The 16813-nt window shown below is 43.7% G+C and overlaps 2 pseudogenes; both read left to right on the plus strand.

Annotated features, from left to right (window-relative positions):
- Positions 1 to 354: 354 nt before the first annotated feature.
- LOC136534960 (pentatricopeptide repeat-containing protein At2g16880-like) lies at positions 355 to 1915 on the plus strand (annotated as a pseudogene).
- A 57-nt stretch (positions 1916 to 1972) lies between these two features.
- Positions 1973 to 5641, plus strand: LOC136534961 (uncharacterized; annotated as a pseudogene).
- The last annotated feature ends 11172 nt before the right edge of the window (positions 5642 to 16813 follow it).

Here is a 16813-nt window from a genome sequence, read left to right on the forward strand (position 1 = left end):
CACGCACGTCACCCTGCTCCACCCACGTCGCTGCGGCCGTCCTCGTCAGCCTTGTCCGCCTCGTCGCGCGCGCCATCAACGCGCCAGAATACATGGCTCGAACTCAGCGCCAAGATCCTACGGCGCCGAGCTCGGCGCCATGTATTCTGGCGCCGATTGGTACCGGTCACGTCAACGCCACTTAGGATTTCCTGCAGTGCACGGCAGGCACTTCGGCGCCAAGATCTGTGGCACCGAGACGTATTACCCTCGGCGTAAGGACTCATGGTGCCAACCCCAGGGTCAAAAGATGAGTTTAAGTCTTCCAGAAGGCCAAACATAAATTTTCTTTAGAAAAAGAACAAATAGTAAAAAATTGGGTACAATGTGCTCGCTGCAGGGCTGTGCCATGCAGGGAAGGTGGACGAGGGCATTCAAGCTGAAGGATGAGATGGAGCGGCTCGGCATAGTATCGCCTGACGTAGTTACCTACAATACGCTGTTGATGCATGCTTCAAGTGTCAGCGCTCTTGTGATGCCACTGAATCTGCTCGGGGAAATGCGTGACAAGGGGTGAAGGCAAGTTTGGTCACACATAACATTGTTGTGAAGGGGCTCTGCTGCGAGGGGCAATTGGAAGAAGCATTAGGGCGTCTGAAAATGATGGCAGCGGAGGGGCTGGCACCAGATGTGATTACATACAATACATTAATTGATGCATACTGCAAAGCCGGCAATGTTGCAAAAGCATTCTTGTTGATGGATGAGATGGGGGAAGGGGACTCACAATGGACACTTTCACCCTAAACACTTTGCTGTACAACCTATGCAAAGAGAAGCGTTATGAAGAAGCTGAGGAGCTCTTGCATTCACCGCCACAGAGGGGTTTTGTACCTAACGAAGTCAGTTATGGTACAGTGATGGCAGCCTACTTTAAGGAGTCTAATCCAGAGCCTGCTCTGCGTCTGTGGGATGAAATGGTCAAGAGGAAGTTAACGCTAAGTATTTCTACTTACAACACATTGATCAAAGGGCTTTCTACAATGGGGAAGTTGACAGAGGCAATTGATAAATTGAATGAGCTGATGGAGAATGGGTTGGTACCAGACGAACCACATACAATATCATCATCCATGCCTACTGTAAGGAAGGGGACGGAGAAAGCTTTCCAGTTCCACAACAAGATGGTGGAGAATTCCTTTAAGCCAGATGTTGTTACCTGCAACACTTTAATGAATGGGCTTTGTCTGTATGGCAAGCTTGAGAAAGCGATGAAGCTTTTCGAGTCATGGGTAGAGAAAGGGAAGAAGGTTGATGTTATCACATATAACACCTTAATTCAAGCTTTGTGCAAACATGGCGATGTTGATACAGCTTTGTGTTTCTTTGCTGACATGGAGGTCAGAGGCTTGCAGCCTGATGCATTTACATACAATGTTGTGTTGTCTGCACTATCTGAGGCAGGGCGACCAGAGGAAGCACATAATGTTGCATAAATTGGAGGAGAGCGGAAAATTATCTGAAAGATTTTCTTATCCTTCCATGAAATCTTCTGTGGAGGAAGTGGAGACAGGGAAGGACCCAGAGGTTAAATCTGGTGGTGATCAGGAGAGCTATAATAAATCTGTAAATGAACTCTGCATTGGTGGGCAACTGAAAGAAGCCAAGGCTGTTTTGGATGAGATGATGCAAAGGGGCATGTCTGTTGACAGTTCAACCTATATCACTTTGATGGAAGGCCTTATCAAAAGGCAAAAGAGGCAAACACATGCAGCTGGATAGGATATGATTGGTTTTTGCTGCTGTGGTATGTGACATTGTCCATGGTTTTGCCATAACTTCATCAGTTGGTCATAAACTGACTAGGTATATTATCCGGCCCTTGGAATATTTTAAATGTAAGAATAACAGTAGCAACAATTTTAATTTGGAATATTGGATTTCTACTAGTAAGATTCGAGTCCCCTGGAACACAAAATAGCTATGGCTGAGCATGAGCTGTGTTACCGGATTCTTGATACAGTTCTTCATTTCGGTTGCTCCATTTGTAGTGGCGGCCACGGAGCGGGTAGTTAGGCCATGATAAGCTGTTAAGTTTGCTGGCTGGTTTCCTTTAGTAGTTCCCTGATTTGAGTGTAGACGACGCTAATTGAGGAATCAAATTTGGGTCAGTTAAATGTTGGTAACAAATCCATTTCTTTTCCGGGGAAATTCCATGTTCCAATTCATTCTGCTGCAATTTCATCTTTCTTGATTTGGCACGCTAATCAGCCTCTTTTTCTAGAAATTCCAACCGTTGTTTCTTCCCTGTCCAAATTTTGCAGTTTTTGAGCTCAACTCCATTTTTTGCTGCAGGCACGTATCAATTGGAGTAGATAAGGGGCACCGTGGGTATGAGGAGCAGGCACCCAAAGGCGTTGGGTTTCCACTGCTACCCGGCAAGACACCGGTCCCTAACTCTGGTACTATTGAGCTTAGCAGCATTGGTCGTCGTTGTGAATTTCCATCTTCTCATCATTCATAAGGAGGAGGATGAGAATATGAGTACACACGAGATCCGCCGATCGATTATGAGGGAGCTGGAAGTGGTGGAGGAGAAGTTCCGGCTAGCTCCTCCCCGGAGCCGGAGGAATCCCCGGGCTGTGCGCCGCAAGGGAGACAAGAAGCCGCCTACAATAGTGGATGAGTTCTTGATGTGCAGTGCATGATATGTTCTTCCCAGAACTGAATACGGCTGTACATCCAATCAATGGTGGAAATGGCAGCATGTACTTCTACTACCCAGGCAGAATTTGCTTGGACACTGATGGAAAACCATTTCAAGCTCATGGAGGAGGTGTCCTGTATGATAAGAGGACCAATACCTATTTCTGGTATGGGGAGAATAAGGATGGCATTACAACGCTCACAGCAAGGGAGCAGACAAGGTGAGTTGTACTTTCCGATGCTATCAATATTCAACACCCATTCGTGGTCTGGGACTTATGATATGTTGCTGTAGAAGCACTCAACTCAATTGTTTCATCTAATGTGAATGACCTATGTCAAACTCAAAAGGCACTAGCTAGTAACATAGACGAATGTGATGGTGTCAGGTTTATATTTTGGGGCATGAATACTATATACACAATATCAGATTGAATACTCTGTAAGAGAGCTTAACACTTTATTTTTAGACTTCTGGCAGATAGGGCATAAAAAAGGGCAGACCCAGTGCTGGAGGCTCCCACATGAGTGGGGTCTGGGGAAGGGATAAACCGAGACAAGCCTTTCCCCCGCAAAATCTGTAGAGATGCTGCTTCGAACCCATAACCTGGTGACTCAGTGAGACAGCTCTCACCACTGCACCAGGCCTGCCCTTCTCTGGCAGATAGGGCATGTAGAAATCAAATTGATTTAGCATGCACTGCACATGACCAGAGCAGGATCAAGTAGACACAATAGTGTGCTAGAAGTTTGGAGAAGAATGATGGGAAAGGATCAACTTACCCCATTTCAGAACTTTCGTGTAGGAATTTCAATTTGTTGCATCATTATCCCAAACTAATGCCTGCTCAAAGATTTAGTAATCATATCATTGGAGAGACTATTTGTTTCTTTCTCTTGGATAAACTAACTCAGAGATAAACTAACTCAGAGATAGCTAGAAACTAGTATGTGGAACTCCTAAGAAAACTAATATGTACAGCACCTAAAAAACTAATATGTAGAACACCTAAAAAATAGTATGTAGAAGAAAGTTTAATTTCTCTAAATATGACCGAATATTTCAGTGCATTTGTAACTGTCTGTGCTAATGCATACATCTAATTTTCGTGACCTTTTAGATTCTGTTGGTGAGGCTAAATCGCTAGGAGCCATGTTGGAAGTTATGGTGTATTGGTATGGTAAGAAATTGACTGGCCTGTTTTAAGGCGGGTTACTTGGTATGTAGAGATGAAAAGCTAGTAACAATTTTTGACTGTATATTATTCATATGAAATTGGTTTGAGCTCCAACATTTTCTTTGCGTACAAACTAGCATTTTTTATGCTCTAGTGGTGTTAGAATCAAAGTGTGCCAAATTGGAACAATGAGATATATCAGTAGATGTGGGTTTGAGTTCACAAAATACCAAATCAAGAATCCACTTACAGGCTTTTGTCATACAGTACCGGCCTATAGTTTTTTTTCGCAAAGGCAGAACGTTAAACAATGATTAGAGAAGAACTTTGGCCATTTCAGATACAAGGCAAAGGCACTAAGGCAGATAAGCACACGCGCATACACCCTAATAACATGCACACTAAGGCCTTGTTTGGATGCGCATGTATCCATTTCAATCCACTCCAATACATGTGGATTAAGGTGGATACACATGCATCCAAACAAGGCTAAGGGTGGTATATCTGGGGAGTGCATTGTGCCAGTGATCTCAATTCTTTCATACCCAGTAGACATTCACACCAGTGGTGGTGTATTGGAAGGTGCATTGTGATGTGTGATTGCAGTTCTTTGATTGATTAAATCGAAAGTGACTGATAGTGTAACTGCATTATGGTGGTGCCAACAACCAGAAAGTGATTTCTTTCTATTTTTATAAAAATGGACTCTTGTGGACAGCAAAGAACTCTTCAGTGGTTATGAATTGGAGGGATTTCTAGTTAAGGATTCTCTGGCTAGACTTCAACCTGATTATTCTGATATAAAGAATACCAGCATTGGGCAAACTGTGGAACCAGCATAGTTTACTAAATTTTCCAAACACACACATAATTAGTACATATGTGCTGACAAACTGAACTGATGTTTCAGCAGCAGAACTTAGTAGGTGCTACTTTGCTTCGGTACTTAAAAGTGATGTTTGTTTTGTCCACCTTCCTATTTGGTGGATTATTTAGTGTCTTTGTCATATCTAACTACTAACTTTGACAATCATTTTCCAGGTTTTACATCATTGGACTAAGTTGCTATTCTTCGAAGGACCTGTGGACGTGGAAAAATAAAGGGCTTGTCCTCCGTGGTGAGGAGAAGAATGTAACACATGGTCTTCACAGATCCAATGTCCTGGAGAGGCCCAAGGTGATATACAAATACAATGATCGGACTGGCAAATATGTGATGTGGATGCACATAGATGATGCTAACTACACCAAAGCTTCAGCTGGTGTGGCCGTCAGTGATTCTCCGACAGGCCCATTCACTTATCTCTACAGCAAGCGTCCACATGACTGCGAAAGTATAGACATGACCATCTTCAAGGATGGTGATATGGAAAGGCCTACCTGATATACTCTTCTGAGGACAACAGCGAGCTCCACATTGGCCCGCTAACTGATGACTACCTTGATGTCACTGATGTGATGCCAAGGTTTCTCATCGCACAGCATCAAGAAGCTCCTGCGCTCTTCAAGCATGAAGGCACCTTTATGGTAACCTCTGGCTGCACAAGCTGGGCTCCAAACATTGTGCTGGCTCACATGGCAACATCAGTGATGGACCTTGGGAGACACTGGGGAACCCTTGTGTGAGAGGGAATGAGGTCTTCAGATCAACAGCATTCTTCTCCCAGAGCACATTTGTCTTGACAGTTCCAGGGCTGCTGGGCTCATTCATCTTCATGGCTGATCTGTGGAACCCATCCAATCTTAGAGATTCGCGGTACGTCTGGCTGCCTCGATAGGGGGAGTCCCTGATGAAGCTGCAGACTTTAGCTTCATCAGCCTGTTCGGCTGGTGCTGATCGGCTGGTACTGATACGATCGTATACGATCATGGATTATTACTGCTAGCTGGATTAGTGTGAGAGAAAAATATTGTTCTGACAAGCCGTTTACGACCAAGCGAAAAGGTCGCATGTTCCCTCTCTGGTCCCGGGTGTCCATTTACTGGCACAAACGGTGGCATCTCCCTGAGGGGTGGAGGGATTCTTGAAAGTCTGAAGTTTTTTTTTAAAAGAATTGAAGTTCTTATATGCTGTTACATTGATAGATACCGAAGTATTGGCATTTCACACATTGGTGTACGTTGTAGTGTCTAGTTTCTTTTGTTGCTTGACAATTTGTTCATTTAGGCATGCTGTGCTTTTCCAAGAACCTCATTAATTATTTCACTCGAAATATTTATACTAGTTTAGAGTTTATGTTTTATTCTTGTCTGTTACTCTAATTGAGACAAGGAATATAATTGGTACTGCTTTGTTCAGGTCCTGGTCCACGTTTATTCTAGGGTGCTTTAGCTTTGTGTTTAGTTTCTTGGCCAACTTTAGCCTGGCTAGAATCCTAGCGTGGATAGCCTTAGCATGTTCCCGCCAAGCTAACCCCTCGTTGTTTGTTGTCTGTACTGGGTAAGCCTGGCTAACCCCACGACGTGTTTGGTTACCTGGATTGTTTGGATACAGTCATCTCTTCTCCGAAGTGGTAAGTTTACCCCTTGGAGAGATTTCGTCGAACATGCGGTGGGCACCCTTGGCGAGCAGCGGCACACCGCAGCGGCGGCGAGCAACGGGCAGCAGCACACGGCAGAGATTGCACGACGAGCACGGCGGCACCAATCGCTAGCACGATAAGCACCTCGGCGAGCACGGATTGCCCGACGCGGCCTCCTGGAGAGCTCTCGGCGAGCACGGTCCTGTTGTGGCCACCGCTCCCGCCGCTCATGAAGAAGAGAAGCTCAGCCACCACTCCGGCCACTCCTGAAGAGGAGCTCGCGTCACGGCATGCTCGAGAAGATGGTCGCCATGTTGCGGCTGCCGATTTGCCAGATTCGTCGGAGGAAGACCAGATGCGCCAGATTCGCCCGAGCTCCTGGCGGAAGGAGGAGCAGAGGAGGACTATTTCAGCGCTAGTACCAGATGTGGACTTCGGCGGGAGGAGGATGAGCTCCCGGCTACCGGGTGACCCCGCCGCAGTTGCGCCACGAGACGACCACCACCGCGCGATTGGCCCCTGTCGTGACACGACCACCACCGTGCCGCGCGAGCTACGGCCGGGCGACCCTGCCACCGCGAGCGAGGAGTGGCGGCGTGCGAGCGCGGAGGTCGACGAGCCGCGCATGAGCGTGGAGGAGCGGCGGGAGTGGTGGCCGGTGTGATTGCCGGCGGGAGGAGCACCGCAGGGAGGGAAGACGGGAGGGAGGTGACTCGAACGCTACCTGCGCCCCTAACCAAGCCTGGCTCTAAAAAAAACAGGGACACTTAGGGGGTGTTTGTTTTCTTGACTAAATTTTAGTCCACGTGATGTTCGGATACTATTTAGGAGAACTAAATATGAGTTAATTATAAAACTAATTACACAGATGGAGACTAATTTACAAGACGAATTTATTAAGCCTAATTAATCCGTCATTAGCATATATTTACTGTAGCATAACATTGTCAAATCATGGACTAATTAGGCTTAAAAAATTCGTCTCGCAAATTAGCCACAATCTGTGTAATTAGTTATTTTTTCGTCTATATTTAATACTTCATGCATGTGTCCAAATATTCGATGGAACAGGGACTAAAATTTTTCTGTAGGAACCAAACACCTCCTTATGTTCGCTAGACCAGCGGTGTACGGTTGGCTCCCCGAAGCCAGGCCCCAGTCCAAACAAGTAGGAACCAGTTTATTAGAGTATTTCTCTCTCACAACAAAATAGCTTCAGTCGATTTATCAGTCAACTTTAATACCAGCTGAACATGTCTCAGATCAGAAGTTAATCACCCAACCAAACACACACATAAACTCCACTGAGAAAGAAAAACAACCGACAATGCAGTAATAAATTTTGAGATCATTCTTTTCAAATGTTGTTGTGATACAGCTAGCTAGCACTATCACCTAACAAGGATGGATCACTCCTTTTAATTGATTTATTAGTCTCTCTACTGTGGTAATTTTATTAAGGTATAGTGGAGCAGGTTATGTTAGCACTTATCTTGAGATCTAGCTTCAGTTTTCTATTAGTGGCGGCACCAACTGATGTACACTGAACATGACCAATATCTGATAGAGTTTACTTGTTCTTTATGTTCAGTCCATATGTTCATCTTATTCTCTTTTTGCCTTCTTTCTTAGTTGCTTTTCTTTGCAACGTTCGGTCCATATGTTCATCTTATTCGTCTTGTTTACCTCTTTTTCTTGTCATTTCCCTTTCAATTTAATTATTAGAGTATGAATTTGGCGCCCTGGTGGGCTAGCACCCTGTTTATCCACACCGTTGGATTGAATTCTAAAAAGCTGCTCAAACAAACACTAACAGCAGCAGACGGCTGCACAGTCCAGTAAAAAAATGAAATATATACCTGTCTAACTTCTGTGAATCAAAATGATGTGTTTATGTTGTTGTATGGAGTTCATTCTCCTCTGTTGAACTATTTAAGATATAGTCCCATAATTTTTAGTTGCACACCATGGTACCTGTGTTCCATATATAGATAGCATGATGGCTAAGGCACATAAGTGTGTAAGAGCATCTCCAAGAGCCTTTCAAAAATCTACTCTCTAAATTATATTTAGAGAGTCATTTGAGTAAAAGTTGTTTTCTATATCTTTATACTTCCAACAACTTTTCTATATTTCGTGCGCAGTCTAGAGAGCCATCTCACTCTCCATCTTTGGCTGACGAGAAATCCGGAACAGAAGATATCTATATTTGTATATCCAATTGAAGAGGTTGTTGAAGAGTGTTTTTTCACCAAAATCTCTATTCATGTAAATTAGAAAAATAATAAAGAATCTCTTGAGCATCTCTAAGAGCCTTTCTAAAATTTACTCTCTAAATCATCATTTGAAGAGTCATTTGAGTAAAGTTATTTTCTATATCTTTATACTCTCCAACATTTTTTTCTATATCTTGTGCACAATATAGAGAGCCATCCTCACTCCATCTTTGGAGAGCGAGAAATTCAGAATAAAAGATATCTATATTTGGATATCAATTAAAGAGGTTGTTGGAGGGTGTTTTTTCACCAAATTTATATTCCTGTAAATTAGAGAAATAATAAAAAATCTCTTGGAGATGCACTAAGGCCCAATAATATGAAAACCATAAAGTGACGCTTTGTAATACATTAATTCAAGCACAAAGTGATCTGGAATGCAAAATTATATTAAAAAACAGGTATACACCAATCTGCAGCATAACATCATCTGCTACTACATAGAAATCCGATATACAACCAGTTCTATATGTTATAAATATTTTTTACTATGCCACTTATCATGTCTTCCGTTGAAGTTGACGGGCAATCGCATGCAACAGCTGAGAAAGAGAGGGCCACACCATTTTCATTTATATTATTACTATTGTACATATCGAGTCAGGGTTCCCAAAGGCGGCACTAAGTGCATGCTTAGCGCGCTTCAGCGCTAAGCGGATGAGTGAAAGTGAATCTAGCCCTTTAGTGGGTTTTGGATGATTAAATGATAATGTGATTAAAGGTCTGACCTATTTGCTAAGTGTTGGATAGGAAATAAGTTATCTCACGGGTACTTGATGAAAGCCAGAATGAGTGTTGTTGTATAAATAATCTAGTTCAAACACAAAACAACAATGCAAATGAAATTCATGCAAGGCTTAGTCATTGTGGGATTTCTATGAGTTATATTAAAGCAAGCACGTTGAGAAATAATTAATGAGACATGAGTGATTGCACATGGAATGGTCTCACTTTTTAGAGCTTGCTACATTGAAAGACAATTATACAAATGATCTTAATGAATGATTCAACCAAGTGTAACTTGATGGCTTGAGATGGTGAAGATAGCAAGGAAAGGCTTCGAGGTACTAAGTAAGGGTGAAGGGCAAGCGATGGCTTGGCGACCAAGGAACCTAGTTAGGGTGAAGAAGGAAGTATTTGCATTTAGTTGAGGTACCAATCAAACTATGTTGGTCACATTGAAGTGAAGGATCAAATCTTGGATAATTTGTTGAAGTGACTTGATACATTTGAAGTCAACTCACATTTGTTGAATGGAATCAAGTTACATGCTCAAGGAGAAAATCAAAGTCGACATGTTGACACCCTCACTTGATGATGATTGAAGGCTATGGCATTTGGTTTGAAGGAAATCAACTCATGCGACTCAACTCTGTTTTCATTTTATCTTGAGTTAATAGGTATGTCGTACTATTAAGAGAGATGCATCATGTTGATAGATGATTATTCATAAGTACTCAAGCCAACCCATCTGAGGATGAGTGAAAGAGTCACACAAGTGCTAACTCACTTTGTTGCAGCTGGAAATACCAGATGTGTCCGGTATGATACCGGACGTGTCCGGTATTGGGTCAGCCGTGGTGACTTCATCGGTGTTCTTGGTTTGGTTCGTCCGGAGTTCCAACAAGTATCAGGAGTTCTGGGGGCTAGAAGTCCCGCAATCGTGAGAGTTTCCGACCTCACATCATTGACTTAGTGACCGTTGGAGCTGTACGGGCAATACGTGTCCGGTATTCCCAACGGCTCTATAATGGCTAGTTTTTCAAAGGGGCTATAAATACCCCTTAGCCTCCACCTTTGGAGGCTACTGGTTTGCTGACTTCTATATATTTTTAAGCCTTGAGAACACTCTCCAACCCTCTCTTAGTGAGTGATTGATCCAATTTGCAAAATCTATCTTGTGGGTTGAGTGAGATTCAAAATTGAGAGCATGCCACCCTTGAGCACTTGTGCATATTTGTCGATCTCGTGATTTGCATTTGTTACTCTTGGACTCCTCGGTCCTAGATTGCTAGGCGTCGCTGGAGAGCACCTAAGAGATTGTGGTGTGCCTTGGGAAGTTTGTAACGGTTTGATTCCACCGCCGTAAGGGAAGGGATCAACTAGTGGAAGAGAAAAGGTGTTGGAAAAGACTCTAGCTAGGGTGACCTTTGTGGTCCTTTACAGCTGACTTTCGTTGGGTCGCTCGTAGCCCCCTCAACGGAGAGTAGGACTCAACGGAGTCCGAACTTGGTAAAACAAACACCGTGTCTCGATCTCTCTTTTCATTTGGTATTTGTGTTACTTCTGTGTTGCTTGAGCTTGTAAACAGGTTACCAAAAGGTGCCAACAACTTGGTGTAAAAGGAGAAATCAAAAGGAAGAAGTTAGGACTGATCTGCACAACCCGTGTATACCGGACGTGTCTGGTATTGATACAGGACACGTCAGGTATTGGAGGACTGAGCCGACTTCATTTGTTTGTCGCCCTAACTTTGTGTTGCAGGGTTGTAGCTCCTAGATACTTTCTCAATATCTTGTATACTTTGTGTTTAACTCGTGAGGGGTTCATTTCTCTGATTTGGAATTTCTGAGACATCAGAAATTTCCATTCTAATCGTTTCCGCATGTTAAAGGGTTGATTTTTTAGAAACGCATATTCACCCCCTTAGGCGGCATCCTGTTCCTTTCAATGGGTAATGCTTTGCTTTGGGGCATAAGCGCTCTCAAAGTGGTGCGACCGCCTTGGTGGAGCAGGGGAGGCGGGAAGGGAGGGGGAGGTGTGCACGCAGGGTCGCCAGCCGGTGTGCGGAGAACTAGAGGGAGGGCACAAGGCAACTGGCAAGAGGCGGAGGTGGAGCCACTAACCCGTTGCCGAGCCTAGGACTACCCCGCCGTCGCTAAGAGCCAGAGCCTGAGCGTCGTCGCCATCGCCTACGTGCCGAGCGCGAGTAGGGGAGGGAGCAGAAGATGGAGCGACGGCGCTGCGAGGAAGATGAAGATGGGAGATGAAAAAACATCGACGGCTATCAGGTTGTGTGCCTTCGTGGAGCAGTGAAAAGGTTAATTAGGCCAAAGAAACGTGTGTGGGTGTGGTGGAACATCGGTTTGTATTGAATTAATGGGCTTCTAGATGGGCCACTAAATAAAAGCCCATACCATCATTTTTTCCTTTTTATTTTCCATTTCTTTTTTCTTTCAACATCTTTTGATAAATCAACACCTAACTCAAATGCATGTTGGATGCTTTGAGTTATGTGTTAGGGGTGTATTATATGTTCTTTTCTGAGAAAGACACTCAAAAGAGTGTCTCATATCTGATATGCATAAGGAAAACAATAGCTCGTACAAAATGACAACTTGACACAAATGACATCTAAAAAAATAAGAGTACATTGAAGATCAAACTAGTCATCTTCTTCCTTTGATCATCCATTGCCGTCGAAAATTGAAAAATGCGCTGAACACAAAGGAAAGGGACACCTGCAAAATCCACTCATCGCTTATAACGAGATCTAGAACCCACCGAAAGAACATCAATTGGAGGAACCCTCCAAGGAACATAGGCTTACAATCCTTCACCACCAAAACAGAGTATTGGAGACGTCAGATCTTGCAATAGAACCAAAAGAAGAGGTTGAAATCATCATGAAGAGAGCCAACTGACTACTTTCCTGATAAGCACACCGACTGCCACCAAGATCTAAAGATAACCAATAGATCTAACAGACCAAACTCTCAGTGGCCATTCGTCGACGTCGAATCAAACGTCGACGGGTAGGGAGAGGCCAGAGAGACCTTATTCTAGTGCGTCATCATTGTCACCGCCTCATCGATGATGCCAAAAACAAACCCTAGAAGAACAAGGATCAACAAAAAACTAAAAACTACGGAGGGGTCGGGTCTCCACTCCTCTAGCCACCGAGGCATTCTGCTGGGAAGGGCGATAGTGGCAGTTGTTTTTCTCTTGTGGGCGGCGGCTTAGGGGGTGTATTATATGTTAGGGACCTATTAGTGTGTTCAGGGTCCAATTACATAGCCAAGAAACTTGTGAGATAATGATTACGGTCCATTTATAACCCCTAGATGTTCTTTTGTAAATACAAGCCCCACTAGGGGAATTTGTGAAAAATCTCCCCAACCACCTACCCTACAAAAAGGGGTCTTGCCCTTCATTTATTTTCACTGTCTTAGTTGCTCTCCAATCTCATCTCTCAAGACCAACATTTGAATTTTTTGGCATTTCAAAACACTTATGTACACTTAGGAACGCTTAAGCTCTAGGAGATAGGTCACCACTCGCAGTGTTTAACGCTTTTTGTATTGCATGTAAATAATGTATATGACCTCTCAGTTAGCATTATCATGCGCTCGTAAGAAAACATGGATATAGATTTTTAGAAACTTGTATATTAGGTTTAAGACCAAGGGAAAAAATAGAATACTAACATCAGCAAAGCGAAAACAATTCAGAATAGTTTGTCCAGGAACATAAAAAAGAGTCAATATTCGAGAATATGAAAACGGGTAAATACGGACATCAACCAAAACAGATGGGGAAGCAGAAGGGACCTAGCCCTGATTCATTTGCACTCTCTCAATTGATCTCCATTCTCATCTCTCATTTGTTCGGTCCAAGACCAAAATTCTAAATTTCTGCTGCATTACAAAATGCTTAAACACGCTTAGGAACGATTAAGCACGCTCGGTGGGTCGCCACTCGCGTAGCGCTTGATGCTTTTTGTAACCTTGTATCTAGTTAGTTGATTGTGTTTATCTTTAAGAAATATGGAGCAATACTATATACGTATCCAGCTAGCTAAGTGTGTTCTCTTTATTTGTTGTTGCTAAGGTTCATATCTGATCCTGTTAGAACATAAGTCACAGCCTGTGTGTGTACAAGTTAGGGTTTATATTGTATTAGGATGGATGGTAAAACTTTTACTGTCCTTGTCATGTAACATGTACCTTTACCATGTAAGTGATAATTATGACAATGATTTACCCTGTTGAATGTACTATTTGTAACGCCAAGTGCTTATACTGGAAGTTTTTTTTGCATACGACATTGAGGTCGAGCTTGCAGCTGTTGCAATGATTCCCTTGCTGGATAAGGATGAAGATGTTATGGGCTAAGCTAAGTAGATGTGACTGCTTGCCCTACTTTACTTCTAGCTTAATGTGGATAATTTTAAGAGTAACATTTGTATCTGTGTTTGGTTGTATTGTTAGTAGTAGCATTGCCTGTGCATGTTTCTCTCAAAATATATATTTTATGAGTTTGTTGGTTCGGTACTTCAGGAAACTGATGGAATTCTAATGGAATGATAAATTTTTTTCTGTTATCTTCTAGGAACCGATGGGTTGAGGCCAAATCATATACGACTACCACTAAAAGTTTAATGGGTGCTGATTTTTTAAATGGCAACGATATTTTTGAATTCCTTGATTTTTTTTCTAAATTTTCTGAAATGATTTAGTCGGTTGGGATTCTAATCCTTCTCCCAAATGGGTGTGGGAAATCTGCCCCATTTCATGTTGAAAACCATGTGCATTTGTTCCCCACCAATCCACCGTCTAAAGGAGGGGCGAGACCAAGTTTTATTCTTCAATTCAAATCACAGTGTTGAAAACTAGAAAAAAAACCTAAAATAAGGATAAAATCTAAGTTATAGTCTTGAAAATAATCTTGAAAACTGAGAAATAGAACGTTGCACGCACCAGAGTGGCCTAATGCCAAGAGGTCATTCATTTCTCCCCCCGCACTGAGTAGCCCAGGACCGGGATGCATCCAAATTTCCAATCAGGTAGCCGTCTTAGGGTCCGTTTGGTTGGGCTTTTGGCTTTGACTTTTTGCCCCAAAAGCCAAAAGCCCAACCAAAGAGGCTGTTTTTGGAGGCTGCTTTTTCAGAAGCAGCTGCTTTTCCGTAGTACATTTTTGAAAGCTGGTTTGACCCTGCTTTTGGCTTTTGGCTTTCTGCTTTTCGAAATTGGTGGAATAAAAAGCTCTTCCATAGTTGTTTTAAGAGAGATAAAGATAGAAGGTATATTTTATACTTGTTTAATCAAACAGCTTTCAGCTTTTCTACAGCTCACAGCCCACAGTAGCTTTCCCACAGCTCACAGCCCACAGCAGCTTTTCCCACAGCCACAGCTCAACCAAACACACCCTTAGTTGTCCGGTCTAAATTCCGCAAAGTCTGCGCTATTGGTTGTCTCGTTCTCCGTTCAGAGCTCACTCGTCAAGGACTTGTCGCTCAGGACAGGGTTGTCGCTGTTGCCAAGTCCAAAGATAAAATTTTAATTCCCAAAAAAAGAGCTTTCCTCTTTACCCGATTTATCGTTTGGGTTAGAGAAGAAGAAATCTTAGGCCATATTTGGATACCTCATAGATTGTGGAATCTGACTTCTAAAAGTTAGATTGTTGCAAGCTAGATTATAGAAGCTAAGTTAGAGGTTGTTTGGATTCATAGATTGCATGAGTTGCGATAGACAACTTTTTAGAGTAAATTACCATAATGTCCTCACTTTTTTTATTTTTTATGTTGCTGCTATGGAAGAAAGAGGGACAACATGGTCTTTTGATGTCTAGAAGCTGCAAGAAGCTAGTTTCCCTCGGCGATTTTTTTTTAATTTTAACCGTTTTTTGAATATAATTTTAAATCTAACACTGTCGGATTTTAAAAAAAAACTAACACTTTTGGTCGCGCCTATTTTCGTGGCGCGGCCAAAAGCCTGTGCCGCGCCATGATGGTGGCGCGGCAGAGGGCTGACGTGGCGGCGACCCGGTCCGCTGACCGCTGACAGGGCAGGGCTCTGCCGCGCCACCGATCTTGGCGCGGCACTGCCGCGCCCTAATACATGGCGCGACAGGGCCAAATAAATATAGCGCGCGAGCCCCCCACCCGCACGCACCCCTGCCCGCCCGCGCACGCCGCCAGCCAGCCGCCCGCCCCGCCGTCGCCCAGCGCACGCCTCCAGCGCCCGCACGCGGCCGTGCCCGCCCACGCCGCGCCGCCCGCGCCTCGCCGGCCACTCCCGCCAGCCGCGGCCGCCCGCGCCTCGCAGTACCCTCGCCGGCCGCGCCACGCAACGCCGGCGCGTCAAGGCCGCCCGCTCCTAAGGTACCTCTCTCTTGATTTAAAGTTATTTTGATTATTATTGTATTAGGATAATTAGTTTGTGATTTACGTAGATAGTTTTTAGATTTTAGGTATTTATTATTTAGTTTGTGATTATTATTGTTTTAGGATATTTAGTTTGTGATTGATTAGGTATTTATTATTTAGTTTGTAGTTAGTTATTTAGTTAGGGATTGTAGCGAGCCGGTCGAGGGATCGTAATTCATTCGAACGTTTCGATCGTGGGTTAATCCTACCGTGGCCGTAACGCTGAGCGTAACTCGCTCCCTCGCTTCTTGGTTGGTGTTTATTTTACGATCTCTAGTCCCTATCCACGTCCATAGCACATGACCATCGGGCTTATCCTTGTACCGATAGTACATGTGCTTTCATATTGCATTACAAGTAGTTCAAATTTTGCAATGCTACATAATGTTAATTTAAATTTTGTTAATTTGAATACTCTAACGTTTGTTTATCAATTTGTAACAGGATGGCCCCTCCCACGCAGCACCCGTTATACCCCATTCTTGAGGTGGAGTACGACGACTAGCACCGAACACACATCTTGAGCGACAATGACGCAGAGGTGGCCTTGCCTCCTTTGAGGCCCTGCACGCACACCAGGGCGCATCAGTGGGACGAGCGTTACGTGCCGTACATACGGCGTGCCGGCTTCCTCGAGCTTGTCCGTGTTGTCAACCACGGTCTTCCGCCCCTTGACCCAGCACTACTTACTGTAGCTGTAGACAGGTGCGAGTGCATTTTTTGTACGTAAACTTTCTTCTAATAAATTTGAGACTACTAACAGTCGTTCTATTCTTATAACAGGTGGAGGCCTGAGACCCACACGTTCCACTTACCTTGTGGCGAGATGACCTTGACGTTACAGGACGTGAAGGCTATTTAGGCCATCGGTTGGGGGGGACTTCCAGTGACAGTGATAGTTGACAACAATCACTAGAGGGAGCTGGTGGCTCAGTTTACTGGTTTTCTTCCACCGGACGACAAGGCCTCCAAGAAAAATAAGTGAGAAATTCAAGTCTATTTAAT

Source organism: Miscanthus floridulus, unplaced genomic scaffold, assembly GCF_019320115.1.
Source record: "Miscanthus floridulus cultivar M001 unplaced genomic scaffold, ASM1932011v1 os_2429, whole genome shotgun sequence".
In the NCBI taxonomy this organism is placed as follows: Eukaryota; Viridiplantae; Streptophyta; class Magnoliopsida; order Poales; family Poaceae; genus Miscanthus; species Miscanthus floridulus.